Genomic DNA, 20,955 nt, shown 5'->3' on the forward strand with positions numbered 1-20,955 from the left:
CAGGAAAGCCATGACCAACCTAGACAGTGTGCTGAAAAGCAGAGACATTACTCTGCTGACAAAGGTCCATATAGTTGAAGCTATGGTCTTCCCAGTGGTCACAAACAGTTTTGAGTGAAAGTCACTCAGTTGTGTCCGACTCTTTGTGACCTCATGGACTATACACTCTATGGAATTCTCCTGGCCAGAATACTGGAGTGGGTAGCCGTTCCCTTCTCCAGGAGATCTTCCCAACCCAGGGATCAAACCCAGGTCTCCCACATTGCAGGCAGATTCTTTACCAGCTGAGCCACAAGGGAAGCCCAAGAAAACTGGGGTGGGTAGCCTATCCCTTCTCCAGTGGATCTTCCCAACCCAGAAATTAAACCAGGGTCTCCTGCATTGCAGGCGGATTCTTTACCAACTGAGATATCAGTGGGATGGTTGTGAGAGCTGGACTGTAAAAAAGGCAGAGTGCTAAAGAATTGATGCCTTTGAACTGTGGTATTGGAGAAGACTCCTGAGAGTCCCTTGGACTGCAAGGAGATCAAACCAGTCAATCTCAAGGGAAATCAACCCTGAATACTCGTTGGAAGGACTGATGCTGAAGTTGAAACTTCAGTATTTTGGTCATCTGATGCGAACAGCTGACTCACTGGAAAAGTCCCTGATTCTGGCAAAGATTGAGGGCAGAAGGAGAAGAGGGCGTCAGAGGATGAGATGGCTGGACGGCATCACTGATGCAACGGACATGAACTTGGGCAAACTTTGGGAGATGGTGAGGGACAGGGAGGCCTGGCATGGGGTCACAAAGAGTCGCACACAACTTGGTGACTGAACAACAACCTCAACACGCTTCCCAGGCTGCACCCGTCCCAACTGGGCATGGTGGGGATACCAGGCAACCACCCCCACTCCCCACCTCGGTCCTATCGAGGGGGACTTTGGCTCCAGGACTTGCTGGTAGCCTTCCTGAAACTTTCTCAGAACAGCGCGGCTGTCTGGGACTCTTCCCTCTGTCCTGTGGGGTCAGACTGCATAGTGATCTGATGACCCTTCCTCCTACTCTGCCTCCCCGATATTATCCTTTGCAGGCATTTTTAAATCCCATCTTGGTGTCTGCTTCCTGGAGGACTCGAATTCCCACTTTCCATATCTTAGGTTGCATAAGAGGTTTCTGGATGTTTGCTGTGTTTGTTTTGTATATCTGAAATATGTTACTAATTTTTTGATTATAAAAGACAAGATCATGACTTTATCTCACTGATAGAATCAGCAAGGGAAGTAGGAAGAGGGAGTGACCTGGAGTTTGCAGCCATCGATAGATCCATTTGGTGTTCTCGGCTGGTTGTTTTGCCTTCCTTCTCCTACTTATGCCAGGGATTTTTTGGTCTTTTTTAGCCAATTAGTGCAGATCATCTTTTGGTTCAGATTCGCATTAGTGATTTTGGCAAATGTCAGAACGTCTGCCAACTGTCTGCAAGAGCACTTTGAACGCAGGATTTCTGGTGACAGTGCCCATATCAGTAAACACAGTCCGGCCCCCACCCGTATCCCTCCCACTTGATCAAGACACTCTCAAGATCCTCCCCACACATCTTCCTCATACCTTAGAAATAGAAATTAGTGCATTCCTGCAGTCCTTTCTGAGTAGAATTCTTCTCTTCCCCTGATTCTTCATCATCTCATCTGGACCACGAGGAGTCTGGACTCTTGACTATTCAGGGAGAAAACGTGAGAGGTGTGCCAGGAGGGAATTCAAGGGTGAGGCGGTGAGCTGCTTAGGCTTAGGGTCCTGGTAATCCCCACAGGTACCACCACTCCAGTGGGACACTCATGTTTCCTGACCACTGACCTCCCGCTCACAGAAGGTACCAAGTGTGGCTGTGAATTCTACTGACACTGTAATTCAGTAACTTCAAAATCAATCTCGAAGTTCAGTCTTCAGCAGTTTCAAACTCTGTAGCAATATGCAATAAAAGATTCTTTCATATAATGGCCCTGAATTTTATTCTGTGCCTTGAGGCGAACATTTTGATTTGAGCCTGTCATTTTCTTGCTTTAAATTATCCAATGTTAGGAACAGCCATCCAGCTGAAGGCCCCAGCTTTCTTCATCCTTTATAAATTGGCCCACAGCAGCTGCTGGAGTCTCTCACATTCAGTTGGCACTTGGTCCCTGGTGACCGGAATGTGTGGCATGATTACCAGCTCACCCCCGCATACCATTGGTAACCTCTTTTCTGTCGAATAATGTGAACCAGAGTCCTTCTGATTTTGGCCCCATGGAGCTAAGAAAACCAATTTCAGGTAGCTCACATATCCCTAAGGTTTAATGTCATAAATTCCACTCGTGGTACTAATTTCTGAAATCAGGATTCTTTGGTTGCAAGTACCAAAAATTGACTCTGATGAAAGAGTGAAACAAGAATGGGATTTATCGAAGACACAGTGAAGCAGGGCACGGAATAGAAGGAAAAGCTAGACCCTCAAGCTCAGGAGGGACAGGACCCCTGCAGCTCTGGGCATCCGGGCAATGTGGACACTCCTCCCGGGCACTGCTACAGGGTGCCTCAGCCCTTACCACCTTCCAGCCCCTTGTGTCTCCAATAGAGATGCAGACTCTTGACGGAGGCTCTGATTGGGCCAGACTGGGCCGTGGACCTAACCGTGTGGTGAGGGACATGAGGGTGGTGATTGACCATCTCCCAGAAGCAACAGGGGCCCAGGGAAACTGAGGCCCCCCTCCCCAAGGGAAAGATGCCAGGCAGAGGAAACCAGTGTGTGGATCTCACACACCACAGTTCTGAGCCTTTTCACTTTCCCTTCTCCCTGGAGGGCTATACTTTCTAATAGGCCTTTGCAGAGATGTCATTTCCCCTAGGGAGTTGCTGGGAGCTTCCCTGCCTGGGATAAGTGCCCCTCCCAAGTGATTCCACAGCCCTTATCTCCCTGTATTGTAATTGTCTGTTTATTTGTTTTTATTTCTTATGGGATTGTGAGCTCAGTGATAGGGGTGTTTGCCTTGCTTACAGTTCAGTTCAGTTCAGTCAGTTCAGTCGCTCAGTCATGTCCGACTCTGCGACCCCATGAATCGCAGCACGCCAGGCCTCCCTGTCCAACACCAACTCCCGGAGTTCACTCAAACTTACATCCATCGAGTCGGTGATGCCATCCAGCCATCTCATCCTCTGTTATCCCCTTCTCCTGCCCCCAATCCCTCCCAGCATCAGGGTCTTTTCCAATGAGTCAACTCTTCGCATGAGGTGGCCGAAGTATTGAAGTTTCAGTCTCAGCATCAGTCCTTCCAATGAACACCCAGGACTGATCTCCTTTAGGATGGACTGGTTGGATCTCCTTGCAGTCCAAGGGACTTCAACAAGTCCCTTCTCCAACACCACAGTTCAAAAGCATCAATTCTTTGGCTCTCAGCTTTCTTCACAGTCCAACTCTCACATGCATACATGACCACAGGAAAAAACCATAGCCTTGACTAGACGGACCTTTGTTGGCAAAGTAATGTCTCTGCTTTTGAATGTGCTGTCTAGGTTGGTCATAACTTTCCTCCCAAGGAGTAAGCGTCTTTTAATTTCATGGCTGCAATCACCATCTGCAGTGATTTTGGAGCCCAAAGAAATAAAGTCTGACACTGTTTTTATTAACCCCCAAATGTACACAATTCATGGCACACGGTCCTCAATAGCTATTTGCTACATGAGTAAAGGATGAAGACCTTCCTCTCTCACTAACTTGCTATGACCTCAGGGAAGCCCCTTCCCTCTGGGCTTTCGTTTCTTATTCTTAAAATGCAGAGTAGCAGCAGGTCTTGTTCAAGGATGGTTTGAGGGCAAGAGATCGAAATTCACTTAAGCAAGCTCAACAAAGAGGGGTATTATGAGGGATCAAAGATGTCTCGCAGAACCTGAGGGCTTCACCAGGGGCTGGAAAATGTCAGGAATCAGCAGTTTCATCTGCTGCCTCGCTGGGGCCAGGTACCTGCCTCTCTCTGGGCGCCAGGCTCTTGCTTCCATCTCTGTTTGTGGATGACGTAGTCTCTTCAGCCCTTGTGTCTCAGGCCCTTGTAGTTCTTGCGTCATGGGGTTGGCTTCCCTGGGAGGCAGCTCTGAGATGGAGTTTATCCTGGAAGATGTTTAGTTCAGAAGGTTTTCAAGATCAACACCTGTGGAAGGAAAGGAAGGATTCAGGGGTGGAAAGGGGGAAAGGTCAGGTTGGGACACCATCCTCCAAATGTCCTCAGCAGACCTCACAGAAAGCTCTGGACTCAGATGGTGAAAGGACTGGACTTTTAACACACCTCACCCACCCACCTCCAACTAGTCACTGGACTGGGCTGCCTAGGAAAGAGGGCGTGACCTCTGACAGGGCTCTCTTCTGCTGAGGCTGTCCTTGAAGGGGTGGCAGCTGGGAGATGTCTCCCATCAGCGGCACTTCCAGCAGCTGAGAAATGCACCCTCCACTCCTAAAGAGGGATGCAGGTAGAGCATCAGTGTTCTCTACGTGAGACTGGGTTCAGGTACTTGAGTGGGAATCTGATTGCCTCAGCTCTTGGTCAGGTGTCCACTTTACAGCCAATGAGCTGTGCTCAGGCAGCTGCCAAGTGACATGGCATAAATGGCCCTTCAGTTTGGGAGGGTAGGGGACCCCCAAAGAGTATATATTGTGAAGAGCCTCCAAAATGTCCTCTATAGGTAGGACAAGATTGCTAAGCTCCGGGGCTCTGGAGCCAAACTGTTGTGTTTGAATCTTACTAATTAGGAGTACTTTCAGCAATGAGTAACAGAAAATGATGGTAGAGGGGCTTAAACAAAGGAGGGGTTTCTTTGGCTCATCCGAGAGCTGGGAGAAGGTAGTCCTGAGCTGGTGCAGTAGCTCAAGGATGGCAGTGGGACGTGGCATCCTTTGATTTTCCATCACACTTAGCAAGCGAGCTTCTCCTGCTCACAACATGACCGCTGCACCTCTGGCCATAATGTCTGTGTCCCCCTTAAATAACCAGAAGGAAAAGGGGCCCCCAGAGAGGACTGGGGAAAAGGGCGTGAAGGAGTCTCCTTTAGCTGGGCTTTTTCTTTGAAAATAGGTCCTCCAAAGACTTTTGCCTCTTGTTCATTGACTGAAATTATGTCATGGGGCTACTCCTCACAGCCAGGGAGACTGGGAAGGTGAGCATTTCAGCTTTCCAGCCATAAAGAAGGAAGAGAAAGGGGGCTTGATGGTAGCTTTTGGATGGTGCAACACTGTGTGAGCCGCAACCACGTGTGGCCAGTGTGGCCTTGGGGAAGCCACTTCACCTCTCCAGCCTCAGTGTCTCCACTGAGAAAAGGGAGCAAGTCGTAGCATCTCCGTCATTAGATGAGCTCAGGGAACCAGCACCTGGTGCGTGGGGAGCTCCCAGCGGATGCTGGCCAGTGTTGTCATTGCTGTGCTCTCCTAGGGTTCCGATGGCGGAGTCTGAGGCACAGGGGTGGAAGGGACAGTTAGGTGCCCCATCCTGTGGGGTTCTGCCTTGGAAAGCACAGCTCACTGGACTGTGCGTGATGTGACATCTTCTGGAGTGGCGAGTGGGGTGAGGATCTGGTTTCAATTAGAAATGTTTGGGGTCAGGGAGAGGGGCCCCAGGGGTCAGGATGCAGCTGGGCTGAGAGTGTCCCCATCTCCTGTGACCTTCAGACAGCCTTCAGATTGGGGGTTAGAACAGCTCAGTGGAGGGCAAGGCAGGTGGCATGTGACAGGCTGGCTGGGCCCCTTCTGGCTGGCACAGGTTCATTTGAATGAGTGAAATTTGGCTCCGGGGCCCCCATGCCTCATTTCTCTTCTTCAGTGTTGGGGAATCAAATCAAATTGATTGCGAGCAACTCTAAATTGATTCAACCTGGTGAACAAAAAAGGCAAAAGAGTGGGCTGCTGCTGCTGCTGCTGCTAAGTCGCTTCAGTCCGACTCTGTGCAACCCCATAGACGGCAGCCCATCAGGCTCCACCATCCCTGGGATTCTCCAGGCAAGAACACTGGAGTGGGTAAAAGGGTGGGCAGGGGAAGGTAAAACACATATTGCTTCCAGTCATGAGACCAGTGGTTAATCTTGGCTTCATAAGCCTGTCCTGGTGGTGGCTTAAGTAATTAGGTGGAGTGAGTGCTGGCTAGCTGACGCTTCCTCCCCGTGTTGCCTTATTCATAGGGGAACCAATGGAAGGGAACCTGTGGAGTCAAAGCACTGCTTTCCTTCCCTTGGGGCCTGGAGTGGCGTGTGGGCCAGGCATCCAGGTGGGCTCAGGGCATGCATGCACCCCCCAACACCTGCAGACCTGACACCCTGGGCCCACATGCACCCGGTCAAGGAGGAAGCCCTTGAGCAGTGAGCTTTCTCACATGTGGGTCCACCGCAACCCCTACCTGAGCCAGCTTGAGAAGTTGGTCTGGCCCCTTTCACCCTACCCCCAGCCTTGGTTTCCCCACCAGTAATATAGGCTTTGCAACAGGCCTTGGAGGGCCTCAAGGTGACTGGTGGAAAGGAAGCTCTTTGAACTGCATAGGCCTTGATCAGGCTTGCATGGGCTTGCTTTCAATGCCCTACGCCCTCTGACCCCACCTCTCCCTGGCACCCAACTCGGGTCTGTTGCATCTCTTCCCAGAAAAAGGCCGGGTTCCTGGTGACCTGGCTGTAATGTCCTCTTGTCTCCTCCCAGAGGACCTGCATCTTGAGCCTTTCTCTTCATTAGGTCCCTTTTGTAGGCTCCAGACAGAGTGGTTCAGAGCCCAGCTCACCCCACTCCAGTACTCTTGCCTGGAAAATCCCATGGATGGAGGAGCCTGGAAGGCTGCAGTCCATGGGGTCGCTGAGGGTCGGACACGACTGAGCGACTTCACTTTCACTTTTCACTTTCATGCATTGGAGAAGGAAATGGCAACCCACTCCAGTGTTCTTGCCTGGAGAATCCCAGGGACGGGGGAGCCTGATGGGCTGCTGTCTATGGGGTCGCACAGAGTCGGACACGACTAAAGTGATTTAGCAGCACCTGTTTGTGTGACCTTGGGCAAGTTACTTCTCTGTTCCTCAGTTTCCCCATATACACTGGAACATAACAGGGGTCCCTGGGTAGTTATGAGGAGCCAGTGAGTGTGTCAAGCACATAGAACTGCACCTGATCTACAGTGAGCACAGGTAAGTGTTAGCACTCTCTGGAGCAGCAGCGGGGTGCTGGTAGAGCTGAGGGGCTCCCCTAGGTCAGGCTGGGTGTCTCATCTGGGAGGCATACTGCAAGCACCCAGAAACTGATACCACATTAACAGCCACACCAAGGCCTGCTCCTGACTACTGAAATGAGGATCTCTGGTGTGAAGAGGCCATCAGGATCGCTAAAAGTCCCCGTGCGTGCTAAGTCCCTTCAGTCATGCCCGACTCTGTGTGACCCCATGGACTGCAGCCTGCCAGGCTCCCCCATCCCTAGGACTCTCCGGGCAAAAATACTGGAGTGGGTTGCCATTTCCTCCTCCAGGGGATCTTCTGGACCCAGGAATCGAACCCACGTCTCCCGTGTCTCCTGCATTGGCAGGCAGATTATCACTAGCAACGCCTGGGAAGCCCAAAAGTCCCCAGTCACCTGGAGACTTATGTAGCGTGCGGCAAGCCTGGGACCCACCAGGCTGGACAATTACAGGGAGGGCAGTCCATCTGGGTGACAAGCACAGTCCAAATGAATGGAGGTGGTCTCGGAGAACCAGCCAAGCATGACTGCTGGAAGGCTTCCTGGAGGAGGGGGCAGGAGAGGGGAGGGATATGGGGTGGGAGGGGCTCTGAGGCCCAGGGGCAGTGGGGCGCCCCTCCACTGGCTGCTCCACCCTCAGGGCTCCCCACCTGCCTCTGTTCTCCCCCCTTCTGTCTCCCGGGAACCCTGAACTCCAGCTGGCGCCCGCCTCCTTAATAAAGGCAGATTGCTGCTCTGCTTGTCCCCAGTACTCCTGATGGGGCCATTAATATTCCAGGGAAGATTAACTCCCCCTCTGCTTCCTCCCCTGCAAATGCTGGGCTCCTCTGACTGATGAGGGCCTGGGGCTCAGACGGAGATGTTGCTGGAGATGTTGCTGGAACGCAGGCAGGGGGCTGCCTGAGATGACCTCTGGAACTTAGGTGCTATCTTGCCTCTGTGGCCCCTTCCAGGTTTCAGCTGAGACTTGGGGGAGAGAGGGTACGGGAGAGGCCGTGTGGAGCTGCCTGCAGTCCCGGGACCCCGGATGGAACCTCAGGGCTCTCGTTCAGTCGTTTTATTTGGCTCAGAGAATGCACACGATGTCCCCACAGTCACATGGCCGGAGCGGAACCCAGAACTCCGGACTTTTGGCTGAGTGACCTTTGCATATATCAGACCCAAGGGCCTGGGTGGGTGGACAGCACCCCTTCACCGTCCTCAGAGGCCTTTGGTGACAAGAATGGTGTCCTCTGGGGGCTGCTGGCAGGCCAGGGCCTCACGAGTCTTGCCTGCCTCACTGGGCGGCCTCCGCCTGGGCCTGCTGTGGAGTGAGGGGGCACGTGGGCTGCCTGACAGTGGCCTGGTGACTCTGAAGGTGGTGGAGGCGCTCCAGGGAGAAAGTGGGAGGCAGAGGAAAAGGGAACCCAACCCCTCAAAGCTAATGTAAAGACACATGATTCCTTCGAATCCCAGTTATTCTCTGCCAGCCTCCAGCTCCCAACCATGTACAGGCACATAGACCCACTTCACACACTGCACCTATCACACAGCACACACCACATACACCCACACACCACATGCACGCTCCAGAGCGCACAAAACTCCTCCATTCCCTGGCTTTTGGTTAGCATGTACATGCTGCTGCCGGTGCCCAAGCCGTGTCTCTGGTCCAGTCTCCCTCCAAGCTCCAGACTCCTACCTCTGTGACACCACACCTCCTGGTATTTGCACCCTGGGTAATCCCTTGCCCTTGAACTTGGGCTGGCCCCAGCCACAAGGCAGAAGTGACGCCATATGGCTTTCAAGGCTGGAGCATGAGCAGACTCACGTCTCCTGCCTAGTATCCTGGGGTGCTCACTCCTGGGACACTCCTTGGAATCCCGCCTCCATGCTGCGAGAGGCCCCGGCGGCAGCCTCGATTCAGCTCCCAGCCCTCACCACCTGCCCGCTGTATGAGGGAGGCACTTTGGACACCCAGCCCTGTCGCAATTTCAGATGACTCCTTGCCCCAGCCACCATCTGACTGCAGCCCCCTGGGGGATCCTAAGTTAGCAATGCCTGGTGAGCCCAGAAAAACTGTGGGAGGTCAATTAAAGTTTGAAGCTATATTTGGATAGTTGGCCATAGATCATCAAACACAGGATAAGCCCAAGAGAGACTTAGTCAGACTTTGGTGGAGTTTGGGGGAATCCTGGCTATGCCACTTCTGTGTGTTGTCGTGTTGGGTCACCGTCAAGGGTAAAGTGGGGCTTCTCCTGAAAGGAATCAATAGTTGCTCATCCTGGGCACAAATAGATTTGGGCAGAGGAAAGGAGGACATGGGCTAAGTTTTAGACCTGGGATGTTACGGGTAGATTCAGCTGCAGATAACAGGAAATCCTCAAATAGGAGTTGCTCACACTGTAGTTTGTTTCTCTCTTATTTGCATGATGATCAGAGGTAGACGGTTGAGGCTGATTTGGCACTCTAGAATCAGTGGCCCAGGCCCCAGGGTGTTGCTTTGCAAATTTGGGGGATATCTTTCTTATTGTATTCTGTATTCTATTTACCATAGTATACAACATAAAGGGTGCTCCTTGAAGTTGGGCAATGTAGATAGCCCCAAACTTTCTTCTTTCTTGTTGTTAACTGTGCGTGATTTCCAGTCCCAAGTTCTCCACAATATCATGATCCAAAGTTGCTGCTGGAGTGCCAGACATTGCACCTGCATTCCAACTGTCAGGAGGGAAGAATGATGGCAGTCACACTTTTTTCACTATAGACACTTGGAAATGATACTACCCAGTTATACCCCATTAGCAAGACTTAGTCACATGACCGCATCCAACAGCAAATAAGGTTGGGAAGTATTATTGTGGATGGGCACATACCCTGCTGCACATCCCAGCTGTCAGTCCTCTCCCACGTGTTCAGCTCAAACTAGACAGCTGGAGACACCCCCAGCCACCCTAATCCCATCACCAAGGCATTCTGCCACCCACTTAGCACTCTCTACCTCTGCCTCCATCAGCCTCTTGTAATCTCATCTGGCAGTCACCTCTGAATGACTCAGCCCATCCTGTCTTCCCCTTCTCTGCATTGCCACCAGAGCCTCCCACCCTGGCCAGCTTTGGAGTCCTCCAGCTGTTTCTCACAGCCTCCTAGGTAGATAAGAGTTGCAGTCGCATTCCTCACTTCAGCTGCACTGAACTGTTGGGAAGATTCCCCCCCCACTACACACCTGCTGCACATCTGGCCCCTTCCAGCAGGTTCTCAACACATGTTATAGCTAGTGCTCAGAACCTCCTGTGACAGGGTGAAGCTTCAGCAGAGGAGCCTGAGGCTCAGGGAGGCTAGGACACATGCCCAACACCCCAGAGGCTGAGCTGGATTTGAACCAAAGTTGGCCTTGCTCCAAAGTTGGCGCCATCTCCTCCAGCTGTGCCCTAAGTGGCCGACCTCCGGCGTGTCACACACAGTCCGATTCTCTTGTGTTCACCACACACTCAGCATACACACCATCCTACCCTTGGGGCCTCGTTCTAAGACAGATGCACTTTCATATTCTCAAAGGGAGCTTAACAAAGAATCTTACCCGCTTCCCTGAGGGAACCAGCTGCTCTGTCCAGGTAAGTTTTTACGGCCCCTGCCTTCACATGTGCTGCCGGGCCCTGTCTGTACCGCAGCTGTATGCTCCCTCCTCCTTGCAAGGCCAGCTCCGTCTCATCTGTGAGGTCTCAGCTTCAATGTCACTTCCCTACAGACTGTCAAATGGTGAGATTTTGAAAAACAGTGCAGCAGTTTTTTAAAAGGTTACATGTGCCACGAAGCCCAGCAGTTCCACTCCTAGGAAGCTACCCAAGAAATGGAAATACACATCCACATGAAGACTAGCTGTGAAGTGTTTATAGCTGCTTCATTCATAATAGCCCCCAACTGGAAGCAACCCAAGTATCCATCACCTGTGGAATGAATGGACACAATAGGTCTGTCCATCCCATTGAGTACTATGCACAAAACTGCTACATGCTACAACGTGGACCTTCAAAACACGCCAAGTGAAAGAAGCCAGACATATGAGATCATATATTGTGATTCCATTTATATAAAATTTCCAGAAAAGGCAAATCTAAAGGAACAGAAAGTTGATCAGTGGTTAGTCCAGCTAGTGGAATAGGACCAACTGTATATAGGATTAAAGAATCTTATCAGGTGGATGAAAGTGTTTCATAACTGGATTATAGTGATGGTTGAATGACATTGTAAATTTACTAAATATCATTGACTTGCACATTTGAATTTAATATATAACTCAGTAAAGCTGTAAAATATTTTAAAAAGTCACTTCCCCAGAGCAGCCTTCGCTAACACCTGTTCCCCAGTCGTCGTTGCCGTGTCTCATGGCTCATGCTGCGTCTCCCTCATGGGCCTGTGTCACATGGGAACTTTCCTTCTGTGGGGCGCTGTGCTTCCTGCAGACTTTCTTCTATAGAAAGGAGCCTGCATAGGGAAGGGCTGAATCCATTTTGTTTTAAAATATTTGACATATAATTTATACACCATAAACCTACTCATAGTTTATTGAATTAGTATATTCACAGATAAGTTCAACCATCACCAGTTTTTTAAATTTGGCCATGCGGCATGTGGGGTCTTAGTTCTCTGACCGGGAACTGAACCTATGCCCCTTGTATTGGAAGTGCAGTCTTAACAGCTGGATCACCAGGGAAGTCCCCCACAACAAGTCAATTTTATAACACCTCGTAAAGCCCCATACCCTTCAGTTACCACCTCCTAACCATCACTTCATGGGAAATAGATGGGGAAACAGTGGAAACAGTGTCAGACTTTATTGTTTTGGGCTCCAAAATCACTGCAGATGGTGACTGCAGCCATGAAATTAAAAGACCCTTACTCCTTGGAAGGAAAGTTATGACCAACCTAGACAGCATATTCAAAAGCAGAGACATTACTTTGCCAACAAAGGTTTGTCTAGTCAAGGCTATGGTTTTTCCTGTGGTCATGTATGGATGTGAGAGTTGGACTGTGAAGAAGGCTGAGTGCCGAAGAACTGATGCTTTTGAACTGTGGTGTTGGAGAAGACTCTTGAGAGTCCCTTGGACTGCAAGGAGATCCAACCAGTCCATTCTGAAGGAGATCAGCCCTGGGATTTCTTTGGAAGGAATGATTCTAAAGCTGAAACTCCAGTTCTTTGGCCACCTCATGCGAAGAGTTGACTCACTGGAAAAGACTCTGATGCTGGGAGGGATTGGGGGCAGGAGGAGAAGGGGACGACAGAGGATGAGATGGCTGGATGGCATCACTGACTCGATGGACGTGAGTCTCAATGAACTCTGGGAGTTGGTGATGGACAGGGAGGCCTGGCGTGCTGAGATTCATGGGGTCGCAAAGAGTCGGACACGAATGAGAGACTGAACTGAACCCTCTACTCAGCGCCCTCCCCTGCAAGTCACTAATCTTTGTCTTTATTATAGATTTCCCTACTCTGGACATGTCATATAGATGAGTCACAATATGTGGTATTTTGTGCTTGACTTCCCTCACTTTTTAACATGGTGTTTTTAAGGTTCATCCATGTCGTAGCATGCAACAGTACTTCAGTCCTTCTTATGGCTGAACGTGATTCCATTGTATGGATACTACATTTTGTTTATCCATTCATCAGACATTTTTCCCCCACCTTTTGGCTAGTGTGAATAATGCTGCTATAAATATTCATATACAAGTTTTTACGTGGATGTATGCTTTCATTTCTCTCATATACCTGGGAGTGGAACTGCTGGGTCACATGGTGACTATGTTTAGCTCTTTATGCTGGACTACTTTCCAAAGTGGCTGTACCATTTCACGTTCCCAGAACAAATGTCTGAGGGTTTAGTCTCTTCACATCCTCACCAACACTTGTTATCTGAGTTTTAGATGATAACTCTCCTAGTGGGTGCGACATGATATCTTACTGTAGTTTTGATTTGCATTTCCTGATGACTAAGGATGTCAAGTGTCTTTTTTATGTGTTTATTAGCTATTATATATCTTCCTTGGAAAAATTTCTATTCAGATCTTTTATCCATTTTTAAACTGGCTTGTCTCTTTCAATTAATGAGTTATAAGAGTTTAAAAAACATTTTTGCTGTGCCAAGTCTTCGTTGCTGTGCACGGGTTTTGTCTAACTATGGCAAGCAGGGGTTACCCTCTAGTTGCAGTGTGTGGGCTTCTCGTTGCAGAGGCTTCTCTTGGCGTGGAGCACCGGCTCAGTTGTTCCAAGGCATTGGGGTCCTTCCGGACCAGCAATTGAACCCACATCCCCCGCATTGGCAGGCAGACTCCTAACCACTGGCCCACCGGGGAAATCCTGTAAGAGTTCTTGTAGATACCAGTCCTCTCTGGAGGCCTGATTTGCAAATACTTGGCCCTGCTCTAGGGCTTGTCTTCTCACCTTCTTGATAGTGACTTCTGAGGCACACACGTTTTGCCCTTGTCATGAAGTCCAACTCATTTTTCCTTTTGTTACCTGTGCTTTTGCTGTCACAGCTAAGAATCCATTGTCAAATCTGACATTATGAAGATCTATTCCTGGTTCCCTTCCGAGAACTTTATAGTTTTAGCTTTTATGTTTAGTTCTTTGTTCCATTTCGCGTTACTGACGTTACTTGATGATGTTGGGTGAGGGCCCAGCTTGGTTTTTTGCATATGGCTCTCCAGTTGTCCCGTCACCGTTTGTTGAAAATACTATTCTTTCCCCCCATTGAATGGTCCTTTTACCCTTGTTGAAACCACTTGACCACAGACACGATTTTACTTCCGGACTCTCAATTCTTTTCCATTGATCATATGTGTATCCTTAAGTCACACTGTTTCAGAGTTTGCTGCTTTTCTTCACTACATTGCCTGCAATATGGTGGATCAAATAGCTGTGGGATGTTCAAAGCCCAGCAATCAAATACCACCAGGAACACACCTGTAACAAAACATTTAGGCTTAGTTTGCTGCAGCAAAGGAGAACATACCTACCAAAGATTCCCCAGAGTGTCTGGAGAGAAGAGTTCTGAGAGGGGCGTCTTAGAGGTTGGTGCTGAGTGATTTGGAGGAGAAGCTGGGGAAGCAGAGGCTAATCTGGGGCTGGCACTGCCTAGAAGGGAGGCTATTCATGGCTGGGGTCTTAGTTTTTATCTGGGAGGTGGGAGAGTTAAAATAGGGAGTACAGCTGTCCCTTTAAGAGGCTGGCCCCATGGCCTTGTCTGGGTGCTCCCTGATCATGGTCTTGGTGCCTTTGGGAACTTCTTGTCTGATGGTCAGTAGGGCTGTTTTTGACTCTCCGGAAGTTAACAAATGGTCCCTGCTAAGGAAGAACTAGATAGCAGGCCAAGACTGACCCTGCCTATCCTATGACACCCACTCTGATGTTTGCTTTAGGGGCCAACCCAGGAATAAGGTGCATGTGCGGATAGCAGGAGGTACCCTCAGTGTATGATGGCCAGAGCCTGGGCCATTGACTTACCATGTTGCTTGGCCAGTTATTCTGCCTCCCTGGGCCTCGGTTTCCTCTTCTGTGATATAAGGAGATCAGACGAGACAGTGCCTGGGCCACCTCCTAGTTTCTTATCCATGGTCTAGTTGTAGTCCTGGGCTATTTCAGAGAGAGGGAAATCTCTGCTGATAAACCTATTTCACCAGTGCCCCCACATGAGCACATATGCATGCGTGCACGCACATATACACACACACACACACATTCTGACTCATCTGGCCCCAAGCCCCTAATCCAGTCTTTTAGCTCAGCATCTCCCAGACATTTGGATTTGATACCCTGGCAAAATTTTCCAAAAACACCTATTTTGAGGATCCACATATGGTTGCCAATATTTTATTCTGTCAAATAGGACATTAAAAATCACAAGTACTACCACCTGTTGCAAGCCCTGTGTCATAAAAGAAAGAATAATAAAAGATAAATTAAAATATAGGCTAATACTCTCAAATTGCCCACATTCTCCTCATTCTTGGATGACAGAGAAAACTGCTGGAATGAACAATTCTGATCCTTATCTGGGTTTGGGAATGGCTAATTTATCTTATAATGGCTTTAGCTTTCATTAAAATGCAAATAGTGTGGGAGAGCCAGCCTCAATAGTCCATAAAGCAGTGGTGGGTTCTAGGATGGGGATGGGAGGTTGGCAGGTGAAAATGGGGCTGTGAAGTACTCAGATGGGGCTTTGAACACCAGGTCTCTGGCAGCTCCAGTTTCCTGAGAGGGAAGGACCAGCACCCATGTTCCTGGGCACATCTCAAAGGCCTCTCTAAATGTGAGGCTGGAAATACCATCCTGGGAGAAGGCATTGGGAACTGGTGTTAATCAAATGAAAACAGAACTAGACAGTCTCCTTGACCATGAAGCTGAGCCTCTTCATGCCTCCTCAGTTGCCACCTACTATTTCCCGTCATTTCCACCTCCAGTGTTTGCCCAAAGCCTGTGTGTGTGTGTGTGTGTGTGTGTGTGATTTCAACAATTGCCATAAGTGTTTTTTGTGGAAGGCTGTAGGAAGTGGAGAGTAAATAGTCCACCCCCAGAACAGTGTTGTGCTACTTTTTTTTTTTAACTCTTGTATCGCAGGATAATACACGGTACCCATGGGTTCACTCTGGACTGTGAGGAACTGCATCCAACGAGGGGATTCCTCCCATACCCCAGGTTCATTCTCCCAGCACCAAATGTGCACTGTGCTACTGTTCCTTTAAAAAGTACACCCACGTTGCCAGAGGGAACCAATCAGCAGGTGGGGGAGGAGCTACTTGGGGGCCTGACCACCAATCACAGCGATTAAGAGCCTGGGGCGGGGGGGGGGGGGGGGGGAGCCCCAAGAGTGACAGCCTCCTGAGGGAGCCTGGGCAAACCTGCTTAAAGGGACAGTGTCCCAGATGGGTTGTTTGCGTGCTATCAAATTCCAGAGTCCCTGAACTGACCAATGCATTCTCAGAGTGACTGCTGTCCCCACCTTCCCACAAGATGATAATTTGCTGGGAAAGACGAGTGATTTATCTGTCTAATTGGGCTTTTATTTGCATTTTAAATCATGCTCTTTTGCTAAACTAATGGACCCCCTATTTATAGATGACTCCAACACAAAGTGACTACTAATTACTACAATTAATATCACGTTAAGGGCTTGCCAGCCAACTTCACAGCAACTTGTATCGCCTACTCATTTTCAATTAAGGCACATTGACAGGGAGAATACGTGGTTATTAAGAGTGGGCCCTGGGGTGTAATTACTGCTCACAAGGTCATTAAGCGACTCCCCTGCAGAGCTGGAGCCTTGGGGCCTGGGGCCTGGGGGCCTAGATCCGTGTCCCACCAGGGCCCTGGAAGCCTCGGTCCCCCCAGGTCGCTGGCAGACGGGGGCTGGCTCTGAGCTGTCTGGAGGTGGAGTAGCTGATGTGTGGATGGCTTGGGGCTGGGATGGCAGAGTCAGGCAGGGAGGCTGGAGGGGATGATCCGCCCTCTCTTGAAGACAGCAGTTTGTGGCAGCCCCCAGAGAGCCGACAGAACTGCAGTCCTCCTGGAGCAGCTTTCAGCAAGTGTCTGTGAAAGCATCGTTGGGGACAGGCAGGAAGTCGGCAGCAGGGCCGCAGGGGTGAGCGGAGGCGAGGCCAGGAAGAAGACAGCTGCCCAGCAGTGTGTGGGGGCGGGCCAGGGAGCCTGGGAGGGTGAGTGAGCTCTGTGCCCCATATGTTGGGGAAGAGTCCCTTCTGACTATGAGGAGGTGAGGGAACGCTGTTGCCGAACAGGAAAAGGATTAGCAGGGTTGGGTGGCCGTGGCAGAAGCCAGGGGGAGTGGGCACCTCAAGGGGGTGCTCTGTAGCTGACTGTCCCCCAATTCCTCTCTACACAGTGGCCATGGCTGACCTGCCAGGGTTAAGGTGCAGTGGGAAGGCTCAGGGGCCCGGTCTCTACTTTCCCAGGGGCCAAACCCAGGCCAAGCCACCTGTGTACTCAGGGCCAAGACTTGTGGCTGGACTGGGGACCTGCGACAGGAAGCCCTGGCAGTGGTACTCTGGAGTCGCCCCTGAGAGCCAACGGGGGTAGGGGAGCTCACCCCATTCAGCTTTCAGGGACTTATTCAAGGTTTAGCATTGACATGGTGGAGGATTTAGACCAGAGAAATCTGCAGACGCTACAGCTTGGAGAACTGGCTGTTAGATATTCACCTGCTAAGCCAGATAAGCCTGCTGGGGGGCTGTGCCCTGGGCACTGCACTGCAAGGCCTTCTTCGAGTCACGTCCTCAGCACTCGGCCCCATGTACATGTAGCATCGCCCTGTGTGTTTCCTCAGCTGAGTTCGACAAGGCCCCGCTGCACTGACAAACCCTCCCCAGGCTCTGTCCTCCTTGCCCGGTCCACCCCTGCTGCCTCTCTCCTGGGCACCCCTGCCCTTTCTAAATCGTCTCTCACAGCTTCCCGTCCTGCCCCTGCTCCTTCAGTGATAGTGTCGGTGGAGGGAAGGGAGGCAGGCAGGGGCCATGTCAGAATCAGGTTGGCCTGCACAGAAACAGCGCTGGCTTACATGAAAGAGGCATGTTCCCTCTCGCCTTCATGCGGCCTGGTGGTCTCGGCCTGGTTCTGGGTGGTGCCATGGCGTCTGGAGCCAGTCAAACAGCGTGCCTTCTGCCAAGTGGGCAGAGGCAGCAGCCGTGGCTTGTGTGCCTTCAGGCAGGGCAGGGGCATGCTCATCCCTTTGAGGCACTTCCTGGAACTCTGGCCTGGCAACTGTCCCAGGGTGGCTGAGGGACACCATGCATCAGGACGATGGACGTTGGTGAGGAGGGCAAGGGCTCTTGGCCATAGCTGCTGCTGCTGGGGGATGTGCAGAAGTGGTTCAGAATCCAGGAGCCTGGGAAGCCCGGACCAGCCACCAAGCCTCTCCCTGCTTCCAGGCCCGGGACTCAGCATTCTCACCTTGGAGCTGGGCAGCCTTCTCCAACAGCACAGGGGTGCACGGCTGAGACGTGGCAGGAGCTGGCCACACGGCCCCCAGGACGCTCCCGTGGTGGGGCGGGAAGGAGATCGGGAAGGAGCCATGGGCCTTAGACAGAGAAACCAAGTGTAGGAGGGTGGCATGCGGCAAGGTCAGGGACGGTATCAAGGGCATTTCAGACTGACTAGCAGCAGACGTCAAAGAGGGGCAGGGGGTGTCTGGAGTGAGGCTGGCAGTTAGGTGTGACCAGAAGCGTGGGCTGGGCGGGGAGCCAGGTGGACCAGGGAGGTTAGGGAGCCCACATGAAGGTTCAGGGTTCCAAGAGCACCTGTTTTGTGTCAAGCATTTTGCTTGGAGTTGGAAATGCCCAGTCATGTTTTTTCCCTCACCTAGACTGGTTCCAAATAGGAAAAGGAGTACGTCAAGGCTATATATTGTCACCCTGCTTATTAACTTATATGTGGAGTACATCATGAGAAACGCTGGGCTGGACAAAGCACAAGCTGGAATCAAGATTGCTGGGAGAAAAATCAATAACCTCAGATATGCAGATGACACCACCCTTATGGCAGAAAGTGAAGAGGAACTAAAAAGCCTATTCATGAAAGTGAAAGAGCAGAGTGAAAAAGTTGGCTTAAAGCTCAACATTCAGAAAATGAAGATCATGGCATCTGGTCCCATCACTTCATGGGAAATAAATGGGGAAACAGTGGAAACAGTGTCAGACTTTATTTTTGGGGGCTCCAAAATCACTGCAGATGGTGACAGCAGCTATGAAATTAAAAGACGTTTACTCCTTGGAAGGAAAGTTATGACCAACCTAGATAGTATATTCAAAAGCAGAGACATTACTTTGCCAACAAAGGTCCATCTAGTCAAGGCTATGGTTTTTCCAGTGGTCATGTATGGATGTGAGAGTTGGACTGTGAAGAAAGCTGAGCACCGAAGAATTGATGCTTTTGAACTGTGGTGTTGGAGAAGACTCTCGAGAGTCCCTTGGACTGCAAGGAGATCCAACCAGTCCATCCTAAAGCAGATCAGTCCTGGGCGTTCTTTGGAAGGACTGATGCTGACGCTGTAACTCCAATACTTTGGCCACCTCATATGAAGAGTTGACTCATTGGAAAAGACCCTGATGCTGGGAGGGATTGGGGGCAGGAGGAGAAAGGGACGACAGAGGATGAGATGGCTGGATGGCATCACCGACTTGATGGACATGGGTTTGGGTGGACTCCGGGAGTTGGTGATGGACAGGGAGGCCTGGCGTGCTGAGATTCATGGGGTCGCAAAGAGTCGGACACGACTGAGCCACTGAACTGAACTGAACTGAGCTCCTCTGAGAGGAGTTTTCTCCCCATTTCACAGTGGAGGCTAGTGAGGCCCTGAGGGAAGGGCCCTGTTAGGAAGAGCTGCCAAGCCGGGTTTGGGGGTAGGGGTGCGGGGGCTGCCACTTACTCACTGCCAAGAAGTCACCTTTGTGCTGGGCTCAGGGGCTGGGAAGTACCGGGAGGGCCATAGAGGGCCCAGAGGGCTGTCCTTAGCCCTGGGATTCCCATCCCTGCAGAGCCCGGAAAGGTCCAGCCCATCCCCACGCCCTCAGGTTCCACCCTTCAGCCGCTGCCCCCAACCCCGCCCCCCACCACCCACCTCCTGTGTAACTGTGGGGAGGCTCCCTGGGGCATCCACTGCCCTTTGGCCTCCCCCGACCTCCAGCAGTTAAAACCTGTGCCTCCGGGTACCTCCTCCTCCCACCTCCTGGCTCAACTCAGGGTTCAGAAGGCTGTCAGAAGGGGAGGCTGCTGGTGCTGTGCCTCCATCCCTGGGTCCTGTCCTGTGCTCCTTGGCATGGTCTAGAACTGGGAGGGGTGTGGGTGAGGAACAGGATGCTGCTACCCACCAGTGGGGAGAGAGCATACAGTATACACTAAATTAATGCTGGTCAATGCTCTTCCCCATCAAAACACAAAGAGCTTTGAGAGAATTTCTGGTTATTCATAAAACTCTGTGAATATCTTCTTTTATGAGAGTTTAAGCAAATGAAAGATTAATTTCCCCCCAAATTTCATGCGCTATGAAGCTGAATATGTTTAGATATGCGGTTTTGAGGCCCAAACAGAGGTTCTGACTGCCATGCTGGAGCAGATCCACGTGCCTGTGTTCTGGAAGGGAGGAGATGGCATGGGTCACCTCTTTCCGGGCTGGGCGTGGTGGTCACACCCCTGCCACACCTGGCCTCTCCCACTTGCTGATTCTGCTCCACCAGAAAGTGGCACGTCCACCCCACCACTGGGTCCTTCCTCCTTCCTTGATCAGGGCTCCTGATCTCACTCTGGTCCTCTCTGCGTCTGGCTGCTGGGCCTGCCTCATGGCCAATTGTCTTGGCCAAACCCTCACCTCCGCCAAGTCATCTCATCAGATTTCTTCTGCCAGGCCCCGCCCCTAGAGCAGCTGGGCACCGCTGAGACCAACCACATGCACCAACAGGTGAGGCAGGCTCCTAGTTAGCCTCTAGCTAGCACCTAGGCAGAGTCTAGATAGTCCCTTCTGATCCTCAGAGCCTTCCCACTTCACAGACGAATGAGCAGCAGAGGAGAGGACCCTGACCTCCTGTCCACATCGCCCCCTTCACCCTCTCCTTCCGGAGGCCTCGCCTTCCCAATGAGAATACCACCCTCGCTTCTGTGAAGACCTTAGACACAGGGGAGACCTGACTGTTGACCTCCCAGGGACCCTGAGCAGCCGAGGGATACTCCCTGTTTCCTTTGCCCAGACTGCTCCCAACCCCCGCACCCCATGCAGCC

General features: G+C 51.2%; 2 long non-coding RNA genes across 2 annotated transcripts in view; both read right to left on the reverse strand.

Moving 5' to 3' along the window:
* Positions 1-9,788: 9,788 nt before the first annotated feature.
* Positions 9,789-10,915, reverse strand: LOC129647640 (uncharacterized). The gene is made up of 2 exons (XR_008712401.1): positions 10,756-10,915; positions 9,789-9,896 (listed from the first exon to the last, which is right to left on the reverse strand). It is a non-coding gene; the product is annotated as an uncharacterized LOC129647640 (long non-coding RNA).
* A 954-nt stretch (positions 10,916-11,869) lies between these two features.
* Positions 11,870-20,955, reverse strand: part of LOC129647641 (uncharacterized) — a 39,163-nt gene continuing 30,077 nt past the window's right edge. The window contains exons 2-3 of the long non-coding RNA XR_008712402.1: positions 14,680-14,808; positions 11,870-14,139 (exon numbers count right to left, since the gene is read on the reverse strand). This is a non-coding gene — a long non-coding RNA (uncharacterized LOC129647641). The remainder of the gene's footprint in view (positions 14,140-14,679; positions 14,809-20,955) is intronic.

This window comes from Bubalus kerabau, chromosome 3, assembly GCF_029407905.1.
Source record: "Bubalus kerabau isolate K-KA32 ecotype Philippines breed swamp buffalo chromosome 3, PCC_UOA_SB_1v2, whole genome shotgun sequence".
NCBI classification, from domain to species: domain Eukaryota; kingdom Metazoa; phylum Chordata; class Mammalia; order Artiodactyla; family Bovidae; genus Bubalus; species Bubalus kerabau.